Here is a 27,406-nt window from a genome sequence, read left to right as displayed (position 1 = left end):
ATCAGAGCAAAACTGAAGAAGATAGAGACCATTCAAACCCCTTCAAAAAATCAGTAAGTCCAGGAGCTGGTTTTTTGAAAAGATCAACAAAATAGACCGCTAGCCAGATTAATAAAAAAGAAAAGGGAAAAAAATCAAATAGATGAAATAAAAAACGTAAAAGGGGATATCACCACCAATTCCACAGAAATACAAACTACCATCAGAGATTACTACAAACAACTCTATGCACATAAACCAGTAAACCTGGAAGAAATGGATAAATTCCTGGACACTTGCACCCTCCCAAGCCTAAACCGGGAAGAAGCTGAAACCTTGAACAGACCAATAACAAGGGCTGAAGTTGAGGCAGCAGTTAATAGCCTACCAACCAAAAATGTCCAGGTCCAGAGGGGTTCACAGCTGAATTCTACCAGATGTACAAAGAGGTCTTACCATTCCTTCTGAAACTATTCTAAACAATACAAAAAGAGGGAATCTTTCCCAAATCATTTTATGAGACCAACATCATCCTGATACTAAAACCCAACAGAGACTCAACCAAAAAAGAAAACTTCAGGCCATTATCCATGATGAACATTGATGCAAAAATCTTCAATAAAATACTGGCAAACCAGTTGCAACAGCACACCAAAAAGTTTATCCATCATGATCAAGTAGACTTCATCCCGGGGATGCAAGGCTGGTTCAACATAAGAGTCTATAAATGTAATTCACCACATAAACAGAACCAAAGACAAAAAACCACATGATTATCTCAATAGATGCAGAGAAGGCCTTTGACAAAATTCAACAGCCATTTATGCTAAAAACTCTCAATACACTAGGTATCAAAGGAACATATCTCAAAATAATAAAAGCTATTTACAACAAACTACAGCCAATATCATACTGAGTGGAAAAAAACTGGAAGCATCCCTTCTAAAATCCAGCACCAGACAAAGATGTCCTCTCTCACCACTACTATTTGATATAGTATTGGAAGCTCTAGCCAGAGCAATTAGGCAAGAAATAAAAATAAAGTGTATTCAATTAGGAAAGGAGGAAGTCAAATTGTCTCTATTTGCAGACAACATTATTGTATATTTAGAATACCCTAACGTCTCAGCCCAAAATCCCCTTGAACTGATAAGCAATTTCAGCAAAGTCTCAGGATACAAAATCAACGTGCAGAAATCACAAGCATTTCTATACACCAATAACAGACTAACAGAGAGCCAAATCATGAGTGAACTCCCATTCACAATTGCTACAAATGGAATAAAATACCTAGGAATACAACTAACAAAGGATGTAAAGGACCTCTTCAAGGAGAACTACAAACCACTGCTCAAGGAAATAAGAGAGGACACAAACAGATGGAGAAACATTCCATGCTCATTGTTAGGAAGAATCAATATTGTGAAAATGGCCATACTGTCCAAAGTAATGTACAGATTCAACACTATCCCCATCAAGCTACCAATGACCTTCTTCAAAGAACTGGAAAAAACCACCTTAGACTTCATATGGAATCAAAAGAGAGCCCACAAAGCCAAGAGAACCCTAAGCAAAAAGAACAAAGCCAGAGGCATCATGCTACCTGATTTCAAACTATACTACAAGGCTACAGTAATCAAAACAGCATGGTACTGGTACCAAAACAGAGACATAGACGAATGGCACAGAACAGAGGCCTTGGAGGCAACGCCACATATCTACAACCATCTGATCTTTGACAAACGTGACAAAAACAAACAATGGGGAAAGGCCTCCATATTTAATAAGTGGTGTTGGGAAAACTGGTTAGCAATGTGCAAAAAGCAGAAACTGGATGCCTTCCTGTCACTTTACACTAAAATTAACTCCAGATGGATTAAAGACTTAAACATAAAACCTAACACCATAAAAACTCTAGAAGAAAACCTAGGCAAAACCATCCAGGACATACGGATAGGCAAGGACTTCAAGATTAAAACACCAAAAGCAATGAAAACAAAAGCCAGGATAGACAAATGGGATCTAACTAAACTTTAGAGCTTCTGTATAGCAAAAGAAACAATCATTAGAGTGAACCGGCAACCAACAGAATGGGAAAAAATGTTTGCAATCTACCCATCTGACAAAGGGCTGATATCCAGAATCTAGAAAGAACTAAAACAGATATACAAGAAAAAAAAAAACAAACAAACCCATTCAAAAGTGGGTGAAGGATATGCACAGATACTTCTCAAAAGAAGACATATATGAGGCCAAGAAACATTAAAAAATGCTCATCATCACTGGTCATTAGAGAAGTGCAAATCAAAACCACATTGAGGTATCTCACGCCAGTTAGAATGGCAATCATTAAAAAATCTGGAGACAACAGATGCTGGAGAAGACGTGGAGAAACAGGAATACTCTTATACTGTTGGTGGGAGTGTAAATTAGTTCAACCATTGTGGAAGATAGTGTGGTGATTCCTCAAGGATCTAGAAATAGAAATTCCATTTGACCCAGCAATCCCATTACTGGGTATATACCCAGAGGGCTATAAATCGTTCTATTATAAAGACACATGCACACGTATGTTCACTGTGTACAATGGCAAAAACCTGGAGCCAACCCAAATGCCCATCAATGATAGACTGAAGAAGGAAAATGTGGCACACATACACCATAGAATACTATGCAGCCATAAAAAACGATGAGTTCATGTCCTTTGTAGTGACTTGGATGAATCTGGAGACCATGATTCTCAGCAAACTGACACAAGAACAGAAAACCAAACTCCACGTGTTCTCACTCATAGGCAGGTGTTGAACAATGAGAACATGTGGACTCAGGGAGCAGAGCATCACACACTGGGGTCAGTTGGGAGGGGCTAGGCGAGGGACAATGGGGGGTGGGGAGAGATAACCTGGGGAGAAATGCCAGATATAGATGAAGGGGGAATGGAGGCAGCAAATCACCTGGTTATGTATGCACCTATGCAACAACCCTGCATGATCTGCACATGTACCCCAGAACCTAAAGCACAAAAAAAAAAAAAAAAAAAGGAATGTGACCTCAGGAGGAAGGCATAAATCTACTGCCAGATGGGAGCCTGTGGGACCTGGGGTTAAAGAAAAACTAAAGTAGGTATAAGATTAACCTGGATTAATTTTATGGCTACGTTTTTCTTGGATATATTTCTTAAGTAACATATTTTAGGAGCTATACTTTTATCATAAATGTATTCCATGCTTGTCCTTGTGAATGTTTAACAGAGTCAAGTGTAGAAATTAAAAAATATTAATACACAGTATTAAAGCAAACTAAATATGACCTGAGAAGGACTGCTTCTATATTTGAGTCCTTGTGGATCAACTGTAACCTAGCTTAATAGTCAGACAAAATTGAAAACATAACTTAGGAGTATGTGCCTATTAACAATAGCTAAGTCTTAGCCAATCCCAGAGACCATACTTTAGCCATTCGTATACTGCTGAGTGTTCAAACTGTGTTCAAATAAGGTAAATGCCAAGCTGTAATCAATCCAGCCATTCTGTACCTCACTTCCAATTTCTGTACATAATTTCCCTTTTTTTGTCTATAAATCTTTTCCCACCATGTGGCTATGCTGGAGTCTCCATGAATCTGCTGTGATTCTGGGTGTTGCCTGATTCATCAATTGTTCATTGCTGAAATTCTTTTAAATTTAATCTGGCTGAAGTTTTTCTTTTATTGTCAGTATTTCTATCCTTATTGAAATTTACATCATGCTATTTTAATTGTTTTTTTTTTGTACATGTATATAAGCAAATGTAATGGATAAACATACCGTCATCACTCTATATATGGAATTTGGTATTCTGGGTTTCTATTTTCATTTCTACTTTTATCTGAACTTTTATATAAAGTACTAATATGTGGATGAATCATTCTGATTAAATGACAAGATATTAATCTAACTTTGCCTTTTAATGAACTTTACCAGCTAATTCAACCCCAATTTTTGAACCATGCATCTGATTGGAAATACTATATCTATACTGCATATTAAATGTTATATATATATATGGGTCTGTTCATGAACTTTCTACAGACATTCTTTAATCTGTATGTCAAAGACTCTATCAGCTATAAAAACAATGTTTCATGGAACATTGCAATACTTGACAGTGTAATCCTGACTCCTATCATTCACCCTTTGGATGAATGGTGCAATAATAATAATAAAATAAATAATAATAAAAATGCCAACAATTATAAGATACATGGTAGATATATTATTTACTCTAGATTATGCAACCAGCAAGTGATAGTCCCCAGACTCAAATACAAGCCCTTCTCACACCAAAGCCCACACAGCTAACCACTGTTCCTATATTGAATATCCTTCTGTGTTAGACTAGAAGCCAACAAAAGAACAGGACTCACCCCAGGTCCTGTGGTCAGTTTACGGGTCTGGCAACTAGGATACAGGTTCAGTGACCCCCATCTTCTGTCCAGCTACTATTCTTTGCTCTTCTTTAATATTCCTTCTTGCTGGGGCTCAATGAATTTATTTACCATGTCACACTAGAATGAAAATAGGAGACCAGAAAGTACATGGAATCAAAATAATAATGAGAAGGAACAACATTCACTGCTTGTTGCTATGTTTCCAGATCGTCTCTGTTTCAAATCTTTTATTTTATACAGCACAGATAATATTATCTTCTGGGGCCAGCAAGCTCTATGAATGTGCCCCCAAAGATACAATTAAAAAAGACAAAAGGCGTAAACACAAGGCCATTCCTGGAAGAACAATTCATAACAGGACAAGACTAGAAATGAGACAGATGTCCACCATAAGGAATTGATTAAATAATCTAAGGTACATCTACATCCCAGAGTTCTATGTAGGTAAAACAAGCAATGAGAGCTCCCCCTTCTACTCCTTCGTAATGACTTCCAGCATATATTGCTAAGTGAAGAAAGCAAGGTTCAGAAAAATGTGTTGAGCCACTGCTGTCCAATATAGTAGGTATTGTCCACATACGGCCATTTAAGTTGATTAAACTTACATGAAACTAAAAGTTCAGTTCCTCAGTCACATTCATCATGTTTCAGGTGTTCAACTGCCACAGTTGCCAGTAGCTATTGTGTTGAACAATGTAGACAGTATATTTTCATCTCCACAGAAATTAAAAGGATTTTTCTGTTATTCTCACATACAGCTTTCTATTCAGCATAGAAAGAGGTTGAACTATCTAGTGACCTCCTGTACCCCTTTAACCTAGAATGCCTCCTTTTTCAATCCAGAGTTCCAAAAAGCTCTGTAGAGTATACATGGGCCACAGCCCCCTCCCTCCCACCTTCCTGCTCACCGATATTCAAGCTGTAGTTAAAGCTTCTGTCACGAGGGGGCACCATCGTACCATCATTATCAAACTTCTGCAAGGACATGTCTGCAAGGAGTAAAAAATACAATACTTCTCTTAAACCTCAGCTTACAGAATTATTCATTCTGTCAAAAAATGTAAGTGTAAAAGAAGACTGTAAATACATATACTGGGGGCATCTATAGGATGAAACACCAGATAGGTCTAACACTCCTTAGCTGTTGCTGGAAGACAGAATCTTAGGGGAGCATCAGGGTAGGTGAGAGGTGACTGAGAGAGGATGAGGGCACAAGGGGCAGGTCTGGATGGCTGCGCCTATAGTGTCCTGGAGAGGGGATGAGTAGGAGACAGTGGCAGAAGGTCCAGGAAGCCTGTACAGGGGTGGGATAATGGAGAGTGAACGCCCTGCTCTCTGGAAGGGACCCACCTATAGTGTGAAAACCTCAACCTACACTGAGAAGGGAAGAGATGAATCAACGAATATAATGGTAGATTTGGGGTTGACAGCAAATGGAACCACTTTAAAATATACACGAATACTCCAAACAGAACTGGTATCTCCATGAACAAACCATGTTATAATATCTGTTACTCTTTGTAAAATGTACTCCTTTTCATTAAAAAAAAAAAAAAAAAAAAAAAAAAAAAGTGAAGATGGCTGTGATGTCTTCTAGTGGCCAGAGCCAGGATTGCAACTGTGAGAGCTGACCGGTGAGCTCCCCAGGGGAAAGGGAGGGATTGAGGTTGGGAGGTTAATGGGATTGGCCAGTTTTCTGGAATTTTTGACATGCCTACAGGAATCCCTTTGTGTCCATAATTTTTCTGGGTTATAAAAGGACATTTTCGGGGATATCTAAATCTGAGATTGGAAGTACAGCGTCAGTCTGAGCTGAGGATAATGCTGCAATTGTGAACTATATTTGAGGTGGTAGAGGTAGAGGAGCTAGAACACACACACACACACACCCGTGTGTGTGAGTCCGTTTGTTTTTTAAAAATCTATTTTCCCAGGAAATTGAATAAATGAATGTTTAAAGGAATGTATGTGCACCATACTCTTGTATGTTCACAGCATATTGTTTTTAATATTTCATCAAAATACTTTTTCCTGAATATAAAATGTAAAACAATATACAAAACACATTTATGAATTGAAATTAACCTGTATCTCTCACCGGACCAGCTCACAATCCCTGACTCCTAGGTGTCTGCTGTGCATAGAATGGTGTATACTGTGAAATGTGTCTCCGAAGGTGAGATGCACAGAAATATGTTCACCTACACACACACCTAAGTCTGTTCCAAAGGTCGAATCACATCCTCATCTTCTTTTGCAACCTATCTTTTCCACTTAATATTCTTCTCAGGCTTTATATTTGCATCTTACTAGTTTTCGTGGTTTTGGCATAGTTCGTGTGTTTGTTGTTCACGTATCTAATTGACATTGGTTGAAATTATTTGCAAAACTCTTTGTTAGTGTGCTTTACAAAGCATGAATTCTAACCCAATATCTCAACTCTAGTTTGCAAGGATTTTTCCAGAGTTTTTACACAATTCTTCCTTTTTTTTATTTAGAATTTTTCAGTTTAAATAATCTTCTGACGTAAAACCACATGGATCATAATTCTTTTTTTAAAAAAATGTTTAATTGCCTTGGAACATGTAATGGCAGTGCCCAAGGAGATTAGATCATTCCGAGCCCAGGATGCACACAGACAAACTGGGGAAAACTTCACAATAATTCAGAATTATCTGCTAATCAAGACACAACAAAGTTATCTCCCTGATCTACAGAAACTCCCATAAAGTACCCTGATCTGAATAACGGTCATAATTCAGTGGTTATTCTTGTGGGTAACTTGAATAGCTGTTGAGATTAAAGGAGATAAAATATAGAGTGCATTTGCCTAAAGTAGTTGTGATGGTTAACACTGTCAACCTGATTGGATTGAAGGATACAAAATATGCATCCTGGGTGTGTCTGTATGGGTGTTGTCTAAAGAGATTAACATCTGAGTCAGTGGGCTGGGGAAGGCAGATCCACACTTTATCTGGTGGGCACAATCTAATCTGCTTCCAGCGAATATAAAGCAGGCAGAAAAATGTGAAAAAGAGACAGGCCTAGCCTTCCAGCATACATCTTTCTTCCATGCTGGATGCTTCCTGCCCTTGAACACTGGACTCCAAGTTCTTCAGTTTTGGGACTCAGACTGGTTTTCCTTGCTCCTCAGCTTGCAGACAGCCTATTGTGGGACCTTGTAACTGTGTAAATTAACACTTAATAAACTCCCAGCTGGGTGCGGTTGCTCACGCCTGTAATCCCAGCACTTTGGGAGGCTGAGGTAGGTGGATCATGAGGTCAGGAGATTGAGACCATCCTGGCCAACATGGTGAAACCCCGTCTCTACTAAAAATACAAAAATTAGATGGGCATGGTGGCATGCGCCTTTAGTCCTAGCTACTCAGGAGGCTGAGGCAGGAGAATCGCTTGAACCCAGGAGGCGGAGGCTGCAGTGAGCCGAGAATGTGCCACTGCACTCTAGCCTGCATGGCAAAGCAAGATTCTGTCCAAAAAATAAACTCCATATATATACAGATAGAAAGATATAGATATATACATATATACACTCACCTGTCTCAAGGCCAACACTTGAGCTTCTGCCTGAGCCCACTCACCACTTTAGGCATCAGCCAATTCATGTGTCCCTACATACAGGTCTCTTGACACAAAGGATGGGATCTCACCTCTGTCATTTTCACCCAGAAAAGTTGTTGAGTAAAGACTCATGGGGTCACAATAGCAGGAGGGTGGAATCTCACCATTTCTCAAGCCCAGAAGCCCATCTTCTAAGAGGGAGGCTACTCAGGGTCTTCTAGGGAGGGTGAGGGATGGAATTTCATTCAAATCCTGCCACTTACCTGGAGAGGTGTCTTAGGCTCTGTGAGCCTGAGCTTAGTCATCTGTGAAATGGGACTGATGATACCATCCTTACAGAGCTGTCTGATGGGTAAATGAGGAAACCTCTTGAGAGAATATGGCATTGAGTGGGACTTAAATGGCCTTTAAATGGGACACAGCACTAGGCAGTGGCTGTGCCTCAGTGCTAAGGCAGGCATTATGAAAAATCATTTCTCATTGCTCCCCCTTTATGAGAACACAGACATCTAGTTGAAGAAAGCAAATGTCCCTGTGATATGCCTTGAGTTCAAAGTTTTGTAGACAGCAGTCTCTCTACTTCATGGGTATTATCAGAACCTCCTAAGAGCTGTTCAACGTCATGATTCTGAGCCAATCCAAATTTAGTTTCCTACACTGGGAAGACAGGCATGTCTTTGAACTTACCTGTTCAGCTCAGAGACATCACCAGGGATGTAAGGTTTTGTATTTGCCCAGTGGTTGCTCCTGCACTTCTTGGTATGTTAATATATTTATTGAAATATTCTAGACCTGTTCCAAAATCACCAGTGCAGGGGTTTTCAGATCGTGCATTAAGCAGCTACATCACATCAGAATTTCAGCCATCTGCTGCCTCCCTGAGAGATAAAAATCCAAGAGTTACTAGCATTTCTTCACACAAAATGTCTATTCTTTCATTAGGTAATAACTACATATGTATTGAACTCAAAACCCATTCTATTCCTTTGGAGGTGCCTTATGAGCTCTAATGTGATATAAAAGCATAAAGGAAATAAATATGTGGGCAATTTCAAGGGTTAATTCTGAAATAAGTTTTTTCACATTAACTTTTAACTTGGTCAAGTTCAAGAAGTTGAAGATTTAAAAAAAAATCCCTCCTTGGACCCCCTCATCACCCATTCAGCTACAGGCTACAGATCTCCCTGTCTCTGTCTCTCCCTCCCTTTTCCTTTTCCTCCTCCATATTTGAAGTACCAAAAAGAGTTTTCTACATCCTCTGTTAACATTTTTCACTTCCCACTCATCATCCCATTGCCCTATGGCTTCTGTCTCTGGATTGCAATGAATGTTCTTTCCAAAGTCATAATCCACCCATTTCTTACTAGGTCTAGGTTTCATATAAATATATTAACATAGTGAATATTACTTTTAATGAGCTCCTAAAGTATGCATGCTTGCAGATTGCTTCTTTCACCTACCAACAGAGCTTTCACATTTTCCCAGGCTCTAAAGCATGATGCACTGGACATAAGTTCAACTTGTCCCACTCCCTAACTGTTCAGTCTTAGGCAAAGTCCTTATTCTCTCTATCCCTCAGTTTTCCATATGTAAAATGGAATTTTGCAAGAGTATTTAACTCATAAGTGTGTTCTGAGCACTGAATTATCCAATACATTAAAAGCATATAGTCATGAAAAACATTAGGATATTGGCCAATGTTTATTCATAATCAATGATTATGAATAACCAGAGAGAGAGAACACACAGGTGCTTAGTAATAATTCTAGAAGGAACAACAGAATTAGAAAAGCAACATTTGATAACTCTCATAGTTGTAAGCGATTCAGGTAAAAATAATAAATGCTCAGTTTGTACCAGCAAATCTCACAGCGGTCATTGAGTCATCATGGTAACCATGCTTGCCCAAAAGAGCTGGAAAAAAACCGAATAAGCACCCTGATTGTATTCCTAATATACGCTTATAACTAAATAGGACTCATATGATGCATGGTAATTAACCTCAACTATCCCTTACAATAAACATTGCTGGCAACTTCAATGATATATACATTCATAATACATACATACCCACATACATACATGCTTGATCTCTCTCACCATCCCAGATCCCAGGAATTCATTGATGTAGATTTACTGAGTGGGTGGGTGGACAGGTAAAACATTAGAACCTGGCCAGGCGTGGTGACTTACACCTTTAATCTCAACATTTTGGGAGGCTGAGGTGGGAGGGTCACTTGAGTCCAGGAGTTTGACATCAGCCTGGGAAACATGAGACTCTGTCTCTACAAAAAATAAATAAATAAATAAATAAATAAAGAATAAGTTAGTCAGGTGTGGTGGTATGCACCTGGAGTTCCAGCTTCTTAGGAGTATTGCCTGAACTTGGGAGGTCAAGGCTGCCATGAGCACACCACTTTATTTAAGCCTGGGCAGGAAAACAAGATGCTGTCAAAAAAACCAAAAAATAAAAAACAAAACAAAACAAAAATCCCTGCAAACCTTGCATTTCAACAGATTTATTTTTAGCACACATATAAAGTTGAAAGCTACTGAGCTATGCTCTTTTAATGATTAATTTTTCTGGAGATGACCCCTGTAGAGTATCTCTGAGACATCTTTCAAATACTTTTTCCATCAGAAAATAGCCTGTGCTTTCAACCAAAAAAATATTCAGCTATTATTAATTATTTGGCTGCTGAGAAAATATAATAGTTCAGAGAAAATACAACAATTAGGCATTGTATTTAAAAATAATGCCATTTACAGTAGCTTCAAAAAGTATGAAATATTTATAGATAATCTATCCACAATTGTACAACACCTGTACACTGAACATTACAAAACACTGCTGAGAGAATTAAAGGAGACTTAAATAAATGGAAGACATTCTGTGTTCATGGGTCAGAAGACTTAGTATTGTTAAGATATCAATTCTCCCGGATCTGATCTATAAATTTAATATAAATTCAATAAAACTTTTACCAAACTTTTAAAAAGGAAACTGACAGGTTGATTCTAACATTCATGTGAAAGTTTAATAGATCTAGCTGATACAAACAACTTTGAAAAAAAGGTCAAAGTTAGAGAACAAACACTACCTGACTTCAAGACTCTTTACAAATCTACAGTAATCAAGACAGTGCGCTGTTGGCATCAAGGTAGAAAAACAGATAAAAGAGACAGAATAAGGAATCCAAAATAGACCAAACCTACGTGGATAATTGTTTTTCGACAAAGATGCAAAGGCAATTCAGTGGAGAAAAGATAGTATTTTTCAACAAATTGTGCTGGGAGAAGTGGTTATCTATACTCACAAATACAAACAGTGATCCAAATATCATACTATATACAAAAGTCAACTCAAATTGGATCATATATATATATATACACACACGCACATATACATGTATACATACGTGTATGCATATACATATATATGAGAATATATGTGTATATACATACCTATGTATATACATACATATATACACATACATGTATATATGTATACATACATATACATATGTATATATAAATATATATATACGTGTGTATATATGCATATTTGTGTATATATATACACATATCTATATTTGTATATATATATATGTGTATACATATACATATATGTGTGTGTGTATATATATGTATAAATAACCTAAAACTGTAAGACTTCTATCAGAAATGCAGGAGAAAATCCTTGTGACATTGGGCTAGGTAAAGACTTCATTAGTGAGACAAAACTACAATCTGTAGGTGAAGAAATCAATAAATTAGACTTCCTGAAAGTTAAAAACTTTGCTCTTCCACAGACACTGTTGACAAGCCCTTGGCTGGGAGAAAATGGAAATTATTTATCTGGCAAAGGAGTTATATCCAGAATACAGAAAATCTCACAAAACTCCTTAAGAAGAAAACAGACACTCCAATAAATAAATGGACAGAAGAATTGAAAAGACACTCCACTACAGAAAATATACATATGCCAAATAAGCACATGAAAAGATATTCAACATCATTAATAATTAGGGAAAGAAAATGAAAAGTACAGCGAGATACTATTACATTCCAGAAGAATGATTAAAATTTAAAAGACTGACCATACCAATCACTGGTAATTTTCTGGAAGCCAAAACCCTCATACACTGCTGGTTGGGATGAAAAGTGGTACAACCACTTTGAAAACAGTTTGGCTGTTTGGCCATTTCTTACAATGTTAATCTTACCTCTACCACATGATCCAGGCACTGAACTCCTAAGTATTGGCCCTTGAAAGATAACATATATTTTCCCAAAAAGACTTCTCCACAAATGTTCATAGCAGCTTTATTTACAAGAGCCTCAAATTAAAAACCAAAATGTCCATAGACAAATGGATGGATAATGAAATGTTTGCTATAGTTGTATACTGGAATAGTATTTAGCAATCAAAAAGAATGAACTATATCAATAGATAAATGCAATAAAGTAGATAAATATAAAAATAAGTAGAGTGAATGAAAAAAGCCAGGTGTTGATTTTAAAAAAAGAAACCACTTCTATGATTCCATTTAAATATATTTCTGGACATGTAAAGTAATATATTGTGACAGACATGCTGTGTTTACCTGGGGGCAAAGCAGCGGGAAAGGTAGGTAGGCCAGGTACTACAGAACTGAAATTGTGATGTCCTGGGAAATAATAACGATATTTAGAAAAATCTAGTTATCTTAGAGGACATAGCTGGATATCACTATAATAGGGCAAACTACATTGCAAGTATTAATTTGGAAAATGCCAAATTCTTGTACCTCACATTTTAATATTTTTAGGTAGCACTTAATTAATTTCTGGCTTCCTAGAAAATTTAATTACAGAATAGACAAAAAATATGGAAACCACGGAAGAATGCATAGTATAATCACAAATTGCTAGGGAGATCTTCCAACCTTCTAACTGTATAGTTCAGCACCCATCTGAGAAATACATGGTCATCACTGATAAGTATTCATAAAGGCAGAAAATATATGTAAATTTGTTGCAAATACATGTTAAACATCAAGTTCCTTCCTCAAGTGAACAATTCATTGCTTTATGATAAAGTAAGGCATCTCTTAGATGGGAGTCATGGTTACAACAAAGAGTAGTTTCTCATCTTCTGGACTATATTGTGAACCTCACAGGAGCTATTCCACAACGTGCTTTTGTTCAGATCTATGAACTCATTAGAATCAGGCATCATATCTCACCAGCGAGGGAAGTGCCAGGGGTCTCTTGAGGACTGCTCCCCTTCAAGTCTGGAGTAGAAGCTTCAGCACCCATCATGTCCCAGATCCTCACAACTAACCTCCTTCAGACACTTAGTATAAGTTCAGTCACATGCATGAAGAGTTGCACAGGGAGAAAGAGAATCCAGCCATTATTGTACATTCTTGGAGTAACTCTGTGCCTGGTACCATACTAGGCACTGGGTTAGTGACCAATGACACTGATAAAATTGGGTAGTGGTCATATCTAAAAGGTACAATGGGTTTCTCACCAGGGCCTTTTTCTTCCTTCCTTATCTACCCCCTAAAAACAAATCTGAAAAGGAAGAAAAAGAGGCCTGAATTTACATACATATTCCTGATTCCACAATAAACACAGGGCTATGGTCTTGTACCTCTTTATCACCATAAGTTCCAGGAACTCTATGGGTGAGCATAATTATCCCCATTATACAGAATGGGATGCTAAGCTCAGTCTTTGCCTGTATCATCCTCCCACAACCCTCCCTTACATGGGAAGTAGCCCTGAGACACCTTGGAGCAGGACACCACACTCCCTGGGACCAGGGGGGACCCACCTCTTTTTGTCACCAGACAGCCAGGGCACCGAGTCCCAAAGCAAGAACAAGGAGACTTGGTTGGGATCTCTTGTCTTCCCACACTCCAGGGCAGTTCAGCCCTACATCTTCAGCTGAGTCTCAAACACCTGAAGGCAATCCTGTTTTTTTTCACCAGGCCACCTAGGTCTCTATTGAAAAGTCGTCACAGTCACTCTTATGACGTCTGGTTTCTATGGCAACTGAGATGTACAGGCTTGTCCTCAACACAGGAAATGCCTCCTCCACACCGGAAATGCCTCCTACACACAGCCCTCTGTCCTATTGCCTTTCTTGGAAAGCAAAAAACCTTCACTCTTCAGACCACCACCTGAGAAAACTTACTAATACAAGGAACTAGACTGGGACCCAGGTAATTGGTGGAACTCTGCCCTCTTTCGATAATAGGACAAACGTCTGTGTTGGCGGGAATTTTGTTTGCTTTAAAAGTAATCTTGAGGGAATATCTTCATGACATAGAAACCCAGGTGGGTATCCTAAGGCTCTTGACAAGGAGCTAGCCCTGGGGGGGAGAACGTGTACAACTCACACACCATGCTAGGCAGTTAGGCATCTGTGGCAGAAAACTGAGAGACTGTTTATAATCATATGACTAAACAACCTAGGAACACCAAAATATGCCATTTAAGATATCTCTAAGTTATTTCAGGGAAGCAGGCTTGGAATAATATAGTTATTTAGTAAGCAAAAACCTAATCAATTCAATCATACAATGGTTTGTCTTGACAAAATCCTTATCCCCCATCCCAATATTTTATTACATGTGAATGGACATTCACAACCAAAACATTTCTAGCCTCTGTGCACACTCCTTTGGCAGGAGAAACATGCTGCTCAGCTGGAGTCCTTCCTTCAAAACTCTTGGTAGCAAGCTACCTTTCAGAGGTACTCACTCTACTCTGCCCACAGGAGGGGAGCTTACAATAGGCCCACAGATCTAGTCTTCTTTCCGTGCCTTGCTGGCTACTCAACTATTCCCATGGTCTTGCTTTACAATGCTTGAATCTTTAAGGCCTCCCGCCCCAAGTAATCCACTGCTCCAAGTCTTAGCACTAAACCAACTAAGATATATAATTTTTAAAACTACAAGGGCTTTATTTCTTATAAAAGTCATATTAGAGAATGTGACTTAGATTTGCTGTCACTTGGGCTACAAATGAGCCCCAGAATCGACAGTATCCATCCAGCAGTGCTGCATTGGGACAGTCACAAATGCCAAGAATTGCAATGCATAGCAGCCTGATGTCTCCTAAAGGAGTCCTGTTTATGTGTGTTCAAGAAAACTGACTTCCTTGCCAAGGGCTATCCCTGTAGCAGGAGAAAGTATTTCAGGACACTTTCCTGAAACACTAGTGAATATGAAGAAATACCCTTTGTTTGGAATGATTACTCATTAAGCCAACCTCTGAGGTTTTTCTTATGAAGTGGTTTATAGCAATACACTCTCAGTACTTTAATTTATGTGACTGTAGTAGAGGCTCATCTTATGGTATTAGGTTCCAATTCAAATAGTAGTGGAAAAATTATACATTGTAAAAATTTCCATTGGAAATCTCGTCAAGTAGGAATCAATGACATGTCCACAAATCTCTATCCACACATAAACTAATACTCACATTATAGTCAAAATTATAACTAAGTTCCATCAAGCCTTCAAGAATAAGAGAATCCCTTTCTTATTCAATAAAAGATCACAGAAAAAGTGAGAAAGCTCACCAAAACCCTAATGTTTTGGATATCTATTTCTCCTTAACCAATATCCCCAAAAACAGCCATTTGTTATTGCTCAGGATTCTGTGTATTGACTGGGCTGAGCTAGGTGTTTTCTGCTTCATGGGGTATCTGTCACCTGGGGCTGTGTGGTCCACACATCTGGGACATCCAAGAGGCTCACTCACATGGATGATGACTGGTGCTGGTATCTCCTGGGAACTCAGCTAGGGTTTTGCCTGGAACACCTTAGTTGGACACACAGTCCTCCATAGGTAGGGTAGCCAGATAAAACAGAAGATACTCACTTATATTTTATTCCAGATAAATAATGAATAATATTTTAGTGTGTGGTGGTTATATTTATATGTCAGGTTGGCTGGGCTAAAGTGAGGTTTGATGAGCTAAAGTACACAGATAGCTCATCAAACATTATTCTGGATGTTTCTTTGAGGATGTTTTTGAATGAGATTAAAATTTAAATTTCTGGACATTGTGTAAAGCAGATTATCATCTACTGTGGATAGGCTCCATCTAATCAACTGGAAGTCTGCACAGAAAAAAAAGACTGACCTCCCCTGAAGCAAAGGGAAGTTTCCTGGTAGATGGCCTTTGGAATTAAACTGCAACATTGGTTCTTCCTTGGTCTGCATTCTGCAAACACACCCTGCAAATTTGGGCCTTCCAGCTATCGTGATCATGCTAGCCAATTCCTGAAAATAAATCATTCTCTTCCCAACCCCTCTATTTAGATAGATAGGTAAGATAGGTGGACACACACACACACACACACACACGCACACTATTGGATAAGTGACTCTGGATGTGGCATGCAATATTATTTTATTTGAATTCAACTGGGCATCTCGTATTTTTATTTGCAACATCTGGCAACCCTAGGGGTGTAGCCTTTGGATATGTAAGTTTTATTTACCTTCTAACATGACATTTTCAATGAGGCAAGTCTAAGGAAAATGAGCAGGTAAGACAAAAAAAGGACAAAAGCTGGTAATACTTACTGTTGGTGAAATAAAGGGGAAACAGACTTTCAAATACACTGCTGGCACCACATTGATGTATCCATTTTCTGAGGCCCATATTATTACAGCTTAATGACTTGAATGCCCTTTGTGCAGAAGTCCTATTTCTACCAACCAGGGAGCTTCAGCTGAGGGTTTAGAAAAGGCTCATCAAGGTGACTCTTATGTGCATCCTGGTTAAGAAGCCCTGGCTGTGGGGGCAGGTCAAATTAATAGATGAGTTTTCTGCTTCAGGGAGGAACGATAGCTCCTACTTACGGAGCAAAGTGTTTAGAGGGGCCCAGCTCTAGTTTCTTTATGTTAGCGTCTGGATTTGATCTTGTGACAGCCCTGCTAGTGAGGTACCAGTATCCTCTCTTCTTCATGGATGTCTGTGACTAACAAAGCACGTGCTCCTAACCACACAGCTGGATGGCAAAAGACTTGCTCAGCAAGCCCACTGCCAGAACCAGGCCTACTGCCAGAACCTGACAGCCTGGGCACCTTGAATTGCTGGTGGCAGATCTTTAGTATGAGGACATATACTGTTAAGGAGTTTAATCTCGGTTCTCCTTGTGTTTACCCTTCCTGCATTTCCAGCAGAAAACCAGGCTTGGGCCCCTTTCCCCGTGTCTCAGGGAAGGTTTATAGCAAGGCTGGAAGCAGATGCAGTGTTTCCTTCATCCTGTGTGGAAACTTAAGGAAAGGATTGGACTACTTGTACCTGGCAGGAAGGGGAAGGGTTCTAAGGACACAGAGAAAAGAGGAGAGAGATTTCTCTTGGATAGTGATGAGGTCAGAATTCTACAGGTGCCTCTGGGAGTAGGAACCTGAGCATTGCTCTATATCAATGTTTGGAGAAGCTCTGTATATGGTTCATCAAGGCTCGGCATCCAGCCATGAGACAGATTCTCCTGTTTGGTTGGAAGGATGGATAACTCAGAGTCGGGAAGTACAGTGGGGCTGAAGGTAGCAAACCAGCTAGGGAAATGGTCAGCTCAGCCCTCAGCGATGGGGACACATGCATGATAATGACTTGCCAGGCTGTATCTGGAAGATACATTTCCACAAATGGTTATTCTTTGTCAAAGAATAAAAAAAATAGTGAGTATTTTTAATATATACTGTCTAGTTGAAAGTTAAAATCTCTTTACTAATGAATATCCCAACCAACTACAAGATGAGAGCACTTGTTTCTCTAGATTTGTGTAATAATGCGCTTCCCAATGTTAATATTTGTGGATGTAATATCCTATCACTGTAATGTTAGAATAGTTTTCATTTTCCTCTATTTCCACATAAATGGCATATTTTACATGTACATTTCTAAACACAAACATAACAGTCCCACTTTATGCCTCAGAATCTGTCCGTGAATAGTCCTAGAGTTTGATGAAAAAATCTGATGAGTAAGTTTGTGTTTATGCTGTGTCCTGTTTAAATTGAAATTGTGGAGTCATAAGAATGACATGTTGCTGCAGGAGAACAAAATGGTAGACTGTCTTTGCAGAGACACTGGAGAACGTATATGAGAGAAGCAAGCACGGCCCCATCAACTGCTACTCTCTCAAATCTGCACTGCAGAGAGTCCCTGGCATGTGTGCAAGAATGGTCATGGCAGCGTGGCCAAAATATCAAAATAACCCCAAAGTTACCTTATTAGAGACATCTCAGAAACATTTTCAGAAGAAATAAATTCAATAAGTGTTTGCTACGATTTGGATGTTTGACTCCTCCAAACCTCATGTTGAAATCTGATCCCTAATGTTGGAGGTGGGACTTAACAGGAGGCGTTTGGGTCATGGGAGTGGATCCTTCATGAAAGTCTTGGTGCCATCCTTGCTGTGACGAGTGAGTCCTTGCTCTATTAGTTCCCACAAGAGCTTGTTGTTGAAAAGAGCTTAGTACCTCTCATCTCTCTTTCCCATCTTTTGTTATGTGGTCTCTGCACAAGCCAGCTCCTCCAGACTTCATCATGAGTGGGAGCTTCCTGAGGCCCTCATCAGAAGCAGATGCCCAATCTTGAACTTTCCAACCATCAGAATTGTTAGCCACATAAAGTTTTCCTCTTTATAAGTTGTGCAGCCTCAGATATTCCTTTATAGCAACACTAAATGGACTAAGAAAGTAGTATAAAAATATATGGTTTATTCCATTTACCTATCAGGACAGCAGTGTGAAGCAAGTATGGTGAGTCCCATCTTGCAGATGATCAAGCTCTGGCTCACAGAGACTAAGACCCTCTCCAGATAAGTGGCAGAATGCCAATGGGATTCCATCTCTTACTCTTCCCCGCAATGGAACCAGCAGCTTCCCATTTGGAAGATGACAATTTTATACTTCCCCAGTATTGTGCCCTAAGGGTACTTACTCAACAGCCCTTCACATTGAGGAAAAGGACGGTGGAAATGAAATCTTGACCTTTAGGCCATGAGGCATAGCTGTGGGCTCAAATGGATTACCAGGTCTCTGAAGTTAACTGCACGGTGAAATAAAGAAACGTAACCTCATGTGGAACAAGAAAGAACAGGGAAGAGAACAGAAAACAGCAGGCCCTCCGGGGATCACCTCTACCTTTCTCTGTCTTTGCTCCCTTCCCCACCTCATTTGCCCCCTGCTCTTTGTGACAGTGTGGGATGTACACAGGTATCCGAAGTACCCTGAGAAAGGATAGAAAGATGGGAAGATCCAGACGATGAGACGGCTGGATCAGCTAACACAAGTCCTGGAGCCTGTGCCCTGGGTGTTGGCTCACTCACCAGGCACTCCATGTCTACCTGCTTCTGTGTGCCTCACCATCACTACCACATAGCAATGAAGCTCCCACATAACAAAAATATCCACTCTTCAAGGTGAGTTAGCAGGAGAAGTGATTTACCCCTGAGACAAGGACATCTCACAGTCACTGGTTGGGTCTGGCACCAAGATGCAGAGAAATCTCTGGTCTCTCTCGCTCCAGTGTCCTGAACAGCAGACAGTATGAGGTTTTCATCAAGCCCCTTGGGAGTGCAAAGGAAACACACTTCTCTCATGCAGACAAGGGGACAAGAAACATATGGGGACAGGAAAACCTGGGAAACAGGAAAAAATGGGGTGTGTGGTGACTTCATTCTTTATCCCAAACTCCATTTATGGGGTCCATGACTCGGTTGAATAGAAATGGTGGAATCACCTTCTTCCCTTCCCCAGCACCATCAGGGCGCTCATTCCACCACACAGAAATGACACTCACTTACCATAAAATTAGAAACATGGGAGTGTTTTCCTTCTCTCCACATGCTCTCTAGTCACATGGAAAATAGTTACTATACACTAGAGAAACCTGGCAAACCTCGCCTTAATTAAATGATGAAGTTCAACATCACCAGTGACATGAAGTAGTCATCCTAACTACCAGATATAATGTAACAAGAAGGGCACTTCAACTCAATGGTATTCTTTCTCAAAACACATAACCCTTGTCTAATCACAATAAGAACAACTGGCTAACCCTACACTCCTCATTACTGTCAGGGTCATGAAAGTAATCTGGCAGTTCCTCAAATGGATAAGCAGGGAGTTACCAGCAATTCCACTTTTAGGTACATACTCAAGAGGAATGAAAACATAAGTCTACCTTAAACACAAATGTATGTTGAATTGCCATTCATATTGGCCAATAACTAGAAATAACCCAAATGACTATCAACAGATAAATAGGTAAAAAATGTAGTCTATTCATACAAGACTTTTCAGCCATTAGAAATAATGACATTATGACACATGCTACACTATGAATGAACCTTGAGTATATATCATAACAAGGAAGCCAAACAATAAAGACCAAATATTGTATGATTCCATTTATATAAAGCATCTAAATAGGCAAATTCATAGACACAGAAAACATTTGTGATTGCCAAGGCTGAAGAAGGAATTAACTGTATTCAAGCACAACAGGGTTTTTGGAGGTAATGGAAATGTTTAAAGCTTGATTCTGGTGATGGTAGCACAACTCTACACATTTACTAAATTCATCAAATTTACCCTTAAAATGGGTAAATTTCATTATCTCTATGGCATATTGGAAGAAAGCTGTTTAAAAATATGGTTTTCCGGTCTTCTGTTGTACCACAGTAATGACCACTTTCATACAAAAGAACTGGCGCATGTTTTATATAAAAATGAATGCATATTAAAGAGTGTCTGTGTCCTAGCCCTGCTGCCTCTGTCCTGTTTAACTCCAAGCAATGATCATTCGTCTTCCCCCTTCCCCTCATGCTACATAAGGTTGTGCTTGTGTGTAAAATTTGATGTCATCTAATCACTTCCACATCTTTCAAGTATGACAATGACTTAAAAGTGGGTCCTGAACTCTGCCATCCTATATGATAGAATGTTAGCATAACTAATTTCTTCACTCCTCTGTGGCTGTTCTCACATGCCTCCCTTGGGGAATCTAAATGGCACCAACTCTATGTGTGCCACTATGTCAATACATATCTAAGAGTGAACACCACTTACATCAACAATTTCCCTTGTAGAAATTCATCTTCAGAATGTAGTGAAGAATGTTGATAAGCATCTGGTTATAAGGACTGCCATCTTGATAATTATCTTTTGTCACTTCTGGACCTGAATTTAGGAAGAGAGACCAAATGAGACACAAATGGCAGAGGGAAATGTGGTTGTCAGCGCGTGTGCGGTGCACGCGTGTATGCACACACACACACACACACTCACACAAACTGAGACATTTATCATGTTGTGTTATAATTCTCCTAAGACAGCTTGCCAGACTCAAGGAAGACGCATTTAACTCACTGCTGCAAACAGCCACAGGAACTGTGCCTGAAATTGTGCCCTTCAGCAGTGCACAGACTCTGAAAAGATGCCATCCACACAGTGTAAATAATAGGAAATATCAGAACAGTCTGAATAACATAGGGTTGTGAAAATTGATTATGTCACATCCATAGGATAGAATTCTAGAAGCAGCGAAAACGAGTTATAATGAAAGCAATGATGAGAGATGACGTGCATACCAGATTAATGATTCACATTATTTCTAATGTGTGGAGAAACAGGTATTTTTATACGTATATAAGTAATATAATTTAGTAATAGTATTTTAAAGTCATTATTAACATAAAATTTTATAGTTCAAAGGGTTTTAAAATGACACTTTCAGGAACTTAATAAATGCTTACAAAAATATTTGCATATATATAAGCATGGTGTTAAGGACACTATTTTTGGTCATAGAAATAATGGTAAGGAAACTAAATTTTCATTGCTAGTATACTAGTGAAGTAAATTTGAGGGCATCCACACAATGAAATACACAGTCCAAAAAAAAAAGTGAGTTTTTTTGTGTTTTAGTATTTTAAGATGGTATCATATATTTCCATGACAAGATGGTTATAGTAAGAGCAAACTTGGGTTACAAAGATGATAAAAGATCTGCATCCATTTTAGCTTACCCAGGTCTCCAGCTATTTATCCATTTGTCTCAAAGCATTTAAAAATATATTTATTCCTCTGACACAGTTTTCTCTTCCACATAGTAAGAGGTTCCACTTTTTAAATGGAGGCTGACAGTATTCCTACACATTGGGGATGCCCAATTTTCACTCAGACTTCTAGAAAACTCTGTAGGGGGGGCTTGGGCCACAACCCCTCCCTCCCACTTTCCTGCTGTGATATTCAAGCTGCAGTTCAGGCTTCAGTCACGAGGGGGCACCACCATACCACCATTATCAAATATTTCCACAGATGTGTTTGCAAGGAGCGAAAAAATATTCCTCACTTGAAACCTAGCATATGAATTTACATATAGAATAACTCTAATTCTGTCAGAATAAAATTGATAAGTGTAAAATAAGACAGTAAAATCCTCTACTCTGGGGCATCCATAAGATGAAACATGAGATACCTCTAGCGCACACTGGCAGCCCTTGGTAGGCAGAACTTTTTTTACCTACAGACAGCCATCCCCCTGTATCCATCATTTTTATGAATTATAAAATAAGCATATTTAAGGGATATCTAAATCTGAGATTAGAAGTCCAGGCCTGGTCTAAACTGAAGATAAGCCTGCACCTGTGAGCTGTATTAGGGTGATGGAGCTAGAGGAGCTAGAAACACACACACACACACACACACACACACACACACACACACAGAGTCAATTTACTGTTTTAAATCTACTTCGTTTTCCCACGAAACTGAATACAATGAATCCTTTTCCAAATTACTGAATTCAGTTACACATTCCTGTTGTCGATCTATTAACAAGTATTTTCTTTATCAAAATTTTTATCAATATACATTTTCCTGAAACAAATTTTCAAACAATATACAGAAGCATATTCATAAATTGGAATAAACCTTTATCACTCACTGGTCCAGCTTCTATGCTGTGACCTAAGAGCGTCTGTTGTCCCTGGTATGGTGCATACTCTTCAGACACGTCCCTGTAGGTGAGGTGCACACAATCCTGTTCACCACCCCCCCACACACAGAGTCTTCTCCAAAAATGCAATCACAGTCCTCATCTTCTTTTGCAACTTGCCTTTTCCACTTTATATTATATTTAGGGTTGATATTTGTATCTTCTTAGTTCTTATGGTTTTGGCATAGTTAACATGTTCATTGTTCATGTATGTATGTGAATTATCTGTTGAAATAGTTGCTAATCTTTTTGTTACAGAGTGTGCTTCATAAATCATGGATACTAACCAATATCTGAAGTGTGGTTTGCAAATGTTTTCTCCTTTGTTTTAATACAATTCTTAGTGGCTTTTTATTTATTTAGAAAGTGTATTAAATTTCAATAATTTGAGTTAAAAGCTATACAGCTCATAATTTAAAAGAAGAAAACATCGAACACCACCACAGGGAGTGGGTACAGTCAGCCTGGAGGAAGATTACTGCATTCAGAACCCTGCAGGCATTAAGGAAAAATGGAAAAAACTCTATAGAGTATTCCAGAGTAAGCTGCTGATCAGAAGATACCAAAGTTTTCTCTTTGATTTACATAACTCCCCTAAAGGCAGTACCCTCATCTGAATAGTGGTCAGAATGATGGGTATCTTAAATAGCTGTTAGGATTAAAGAAGAAGATCATGACACAGAAGGATTCAGGGTAAAAGTTCAGTCACAGTCAGCCAGCCCAGGGCCCAAGGAGCAATCAGCACATGTGAATTGAAACGCCTGTGAAGTGCCTTCCTTGTGCAACTAAAAATAACAAAAAGAAAGGAAAATATACACATGGCCAGCACTTGTAATACAAAATTAGTCCAAGTTCTGAATGCAATGGAGCCCTAAAGCAACCAAGGAATTTGGGTCTGGACACATGAAAACTAACTCCCCCAAAATACTGTTTTCTTTTACCAGCATGGCCCAGATTAGGTTCTAGATGTAGAGGACAGGCCTAGAAAAGAAACAGTGAGAACGAAGACAAAAAATTCAGCCTAGACAAATGGGAAAATGTTTCATTTTCAGATACACTGAGACATTATTTTGGGATAGGAAGCAATTGGAAAATGAAGACTCTGAACATATCAGAGTTTTAAAATGAAAATAATATCTGCAGAATGCATTTCTGCTTCCTACAGCATATAAACTGAGAAAATGAGTGTTTCCATTTTAGTAGCTCTGAAAGAAAATACACATGGGCAAGCAGGCATATACACTTGTCACACTGTTGAGATGTGGATGTGCATTTGTTCTTCTTGTGTTTCTTCCTTTCTCTTTACCATTACATGTCCCACTAACTACAGATGAAACATCCAACAAAATAAGATCACATTTCATGTAGAGATATATACATGTTAAAAATTGCAATGAGATGTATTAAGGATGAAATATCCAAATTCTTGTTAGTGACTACTCTAAGTAAAACAGCAGCTAATGCAATCAGAAAAGACTAAGTAAGTTTCTACTGTATATGTAATGTTTTATTTCTTAATATGAGTACATAGCAGTATCTTACACTATTTTTGAATTTTTATGTCTGAAATATTTAACATGCAATGTTTGTATGAGTTTTAATTCTGATTTAAAACATGATTCATATTAATTTAGAAATTATAAAACATACAGTTAATTCCAGAGATAAACATATACTAGGCAATCTTACCACTCTTTAACTTTAAAAAGTACATATTTGTGCATTCCTCCCACTATATTCTCTCTATATAAATGTGAGTTTATATATATAAATGTGTTTTTAATGGTTTAACAAAATTTTTAAATAAAATTTGTAAAAATGCATCTTTGAGAATAATTTTCTCAGCTTGAATTATTTTCCACACTCAAAGAAAATACACACGTATCAGCACTCACACATATATACACTCAAGACTACAATGACATTCTCTACATATAATTATATTTGATATAGCTTGAACTGCAGAAAAATCAAGACAATTCCAAAAAGTGATTGCAGGGTCATTTTTTTCTCCAGAACACTTGAGAAACAGTAAAGCTATTTCAACAAAAGCCCTTCTTTGATTGACAAAAGTTGAAACTCACACTTAAATAAAAAAAGATCCAAATCAAGATCCTCTCCACTCCCACCTCTCATCCCTCGATTAATCCCCTTTAGGGCCATATTTTCTTCTTGCTCCTAAGAAAAAAATCTGGAATTTCGAATATTCCCAGTTTTCTATGCACACTTGGAATTGGGCAAATGTGTTCAGATCAGCCAGCATTTCTGTATACACATACAGAAAATATGTGAATATATGTATATACATCTATATACATAAAAGCTGTGTATTTATTGCATGTGGTCTCACATATCTAGACAGTAGACATTGCTAGATGTCCTGAAACCAGATGAAATGATCTCAAGTATACACTGAATTCTATATGACTCTCAAGTCCCCATCCCTAACCATTTGGATACCATCATTTTCTGTGTAAGGGCTGAGACCAGCACAGGGGAAGTCACTTCCCATGATCCTGCAGGCAAGGACAGATCTGGCTTCTGGGACCCAGAACTCTTGATTTCAGTCTGTTGTACAGCAGACTCATCTTCATGCTCTGTTATTCTGTAATATCTTTCTTCTGGGGTTCAAAGAAAGGTTCCCATTCTGGAGTCAAAAAGGAAAGTAAACCAACCTATCTCCATCCTTCCCTGCCTCCTACTCTTCCCAGTCTCTAATACTCACAATTCTACTCTATTTCCATGAGCTCATTAAAAAAAAATTTTTTTTAGTAGTAGCTGGTTAACTGTCACACAATTATAGCTAACAAGAAGAATGAGTTTTGGTGTTCTGCTATAATTTACTGTATATTCTCAAAGGCTGGAAGAGAAGATTTTGAATGTTTACAACACAAAGAAATGGCAAAGTTTGAGGGGATGGATATGCTAATTACCCTGATTTGCTCCTTAGACATTGCATACACATATGGGAATATCACTTTGTATCCCATAAATATGTACATTACATGTCGACTAAAAATTAAAGGAAAAGGGGAAGGTAAAAGAAGAACATATCAAATTAAAAGTTAACAAAACAATGACTTTCTTACTGATTTCTGCCATCCTCAGTATCTCATCCTAAAGAGAAACGGTACCATAGCTTATTCATTATATAAATATAAATACATTTCTTTTCCTGATGGTTCAAATCTACTGATCTCTTTGAGATGTCCATGTTTTAACTGTTAGAACAGTTAGTTACCCTTAGTAAACCTGATCTTGCTATTATGTTTTGTTTTATATATGTGCAAAACATATTCATGTACATATGTTCTTTCTCCAAATCATCATGTTGTACATATTTTTCAGCAACTTCTGTTTTCCACTCAGTACGATAGCCCAGGATATTAATTTGAATTCATTTACTTATTGTAATTTGGTAAATTTTTGAAAGTTTAATGACTATGTATATTGCATTTTATGTGAATTATCTGTCCACATATTTTGATGATTTCTCTACTCATTATTAAGACTTCTTCCATATCAAGGATCTTATGTATTAATGATTCTAAATACTAATTAAATATAGACAGCAAATAAACCTATGAACTAGTGAAACACTGTACAATTTCTGTGTTTAAAAGCAATGTAACAGAACTGAACACAAATGACCAAAGACATCAATCATATTGATAACAATAAATTGGCTTAACTTACCTATTAAAAGAAAATTATTTTCAGATTGCCTATTCAAGCAAAATCCAAAGTGATGGTTTTTCAAGTGATATACATAAAACAAATGTATTCAGATAGGGTAAAAATGTAACGATAAATATATGCTAGGCAGTTGCCAATATAAAGAAAGGGTTACAATCTTGACAATTAAGAGAGAAAAATTGACACCCAAATGGATTTAAAGAGACAAAAAAGCACAGTTGATAAATCTAAATGCTACAATTCACAAGAAAGATGGGAGATATTAATACTTATATATGCAATCGTGGTAAAAATATTCGTAGAGCAAAAACTACAATAAATGCAAAGAGAAGTAGGAAGAAGCACACCATTTAAAAATAGATGATTCTACCACATTTCCTATAATCCAAAAATGTTCAGGTGGAGAAAAATTTAGTAACTATAGAGAACACCTAAGCAGCAACATAATTCCAAGGGCAGATCTTACAGATACACTTATTCTAAATTGTGAAGCCTAATATTAACAACACACCTACTTTCATATAAACATGGATCATTCATGAAAATTGATTCTATCTGAGGCTGTTAAACAAAACTTGCACCCAAATGGAAATAGATTAAAATTGCAGAATTTGGTGCATATAATCATAATGAAAACAGAGCATGTGTAAATTTAGCTAGAGTAGCTTTCAGAGACTATTTTAAAACATTAAATACCTA

At 38.1% G+C, this 27,406-nt stretch overlaps 1 protein-coding gene and 1 long non-coding RNA gene across 10 annotated transcripts in view; both read right to left on the bottom strand.

Moving 5' to 3' along the window:
* LOC108295768 (ras-related protein Rab-40A-like) overlaps window positions 1-19,053 on the bottom strand; it is a 73,581-nt gene extending 54,528 nt beyond the window's left edge. For 4 of the 8 annotated variants that reach the window (XR_005198259.1, XR_005198258.1, XR_005198260.1 and 1 more), the window contains exons 1-4: window positions 10,057-10,202; window positions 8,674-8,864; window positions 5,316-5,396; window positions 4,384-4,524 (exon numbers count right to left, since the gene is read on the bottom strand). The gene's annotated coding sequence lies outside the window, so the exon portion shown is untranslated. Of the gene's footprint in view, window positions 1-4,383; window positions 4,525-5,315; window positions 5,397-8,673; window positions 8,865-10,056; window positions 10,203-10,234; window positions 10,272-12,282; window positions 13,549-18,949 lie in introns of those variants that run through there. The other 4 variants (XM_037734727.1, XR_005198263.1, XR_005198262.1 and 1 more) reach the window with 4 other exon arrangements.
* Window positions 19,054-19,481: 428 nt separating this feature from the next.
* Window positions 19,482-27,406, bottom strand: part of LOC119469451 — a 90,045-nt gene continuing 82,120 nt past the window's right edge. For both annotated transcript variants that reach the window (XR_005198266.1, XR_005198267.1), the window contains 2 exons: window positions 21,082-21,192; window positions 19,482-19,577 (listed from right to left, as the gene is read on the bottom strand). This is a non-coding gene — a long non-coding RNA (uncharacterized LOC119469451). The remainder of the gene's footprint in view (window positions 19,578-21,081; window positions 21,193-27,406) is intronic.

Source organism: Cebus imitator, unplaced genomic scaffold, assembly GCF_001604975.1.
Source record: "Cebus imitator isolate Cc_AM_T3 unplaced genomic scaffold, Cebus_imitator-1.0 Scaffold658, whole genome shotgun sequence".
NCBI lineage: Eukaryota > Metazoa > Chordata > Mammalia > Primates > Cebidae > Cebus > Cebus imitator.
The sequence above is the reverse complement of the archived record's forward strand: the minus strand, read 5'-3'. Positions and strand labels throughout refer to the sequence as shown.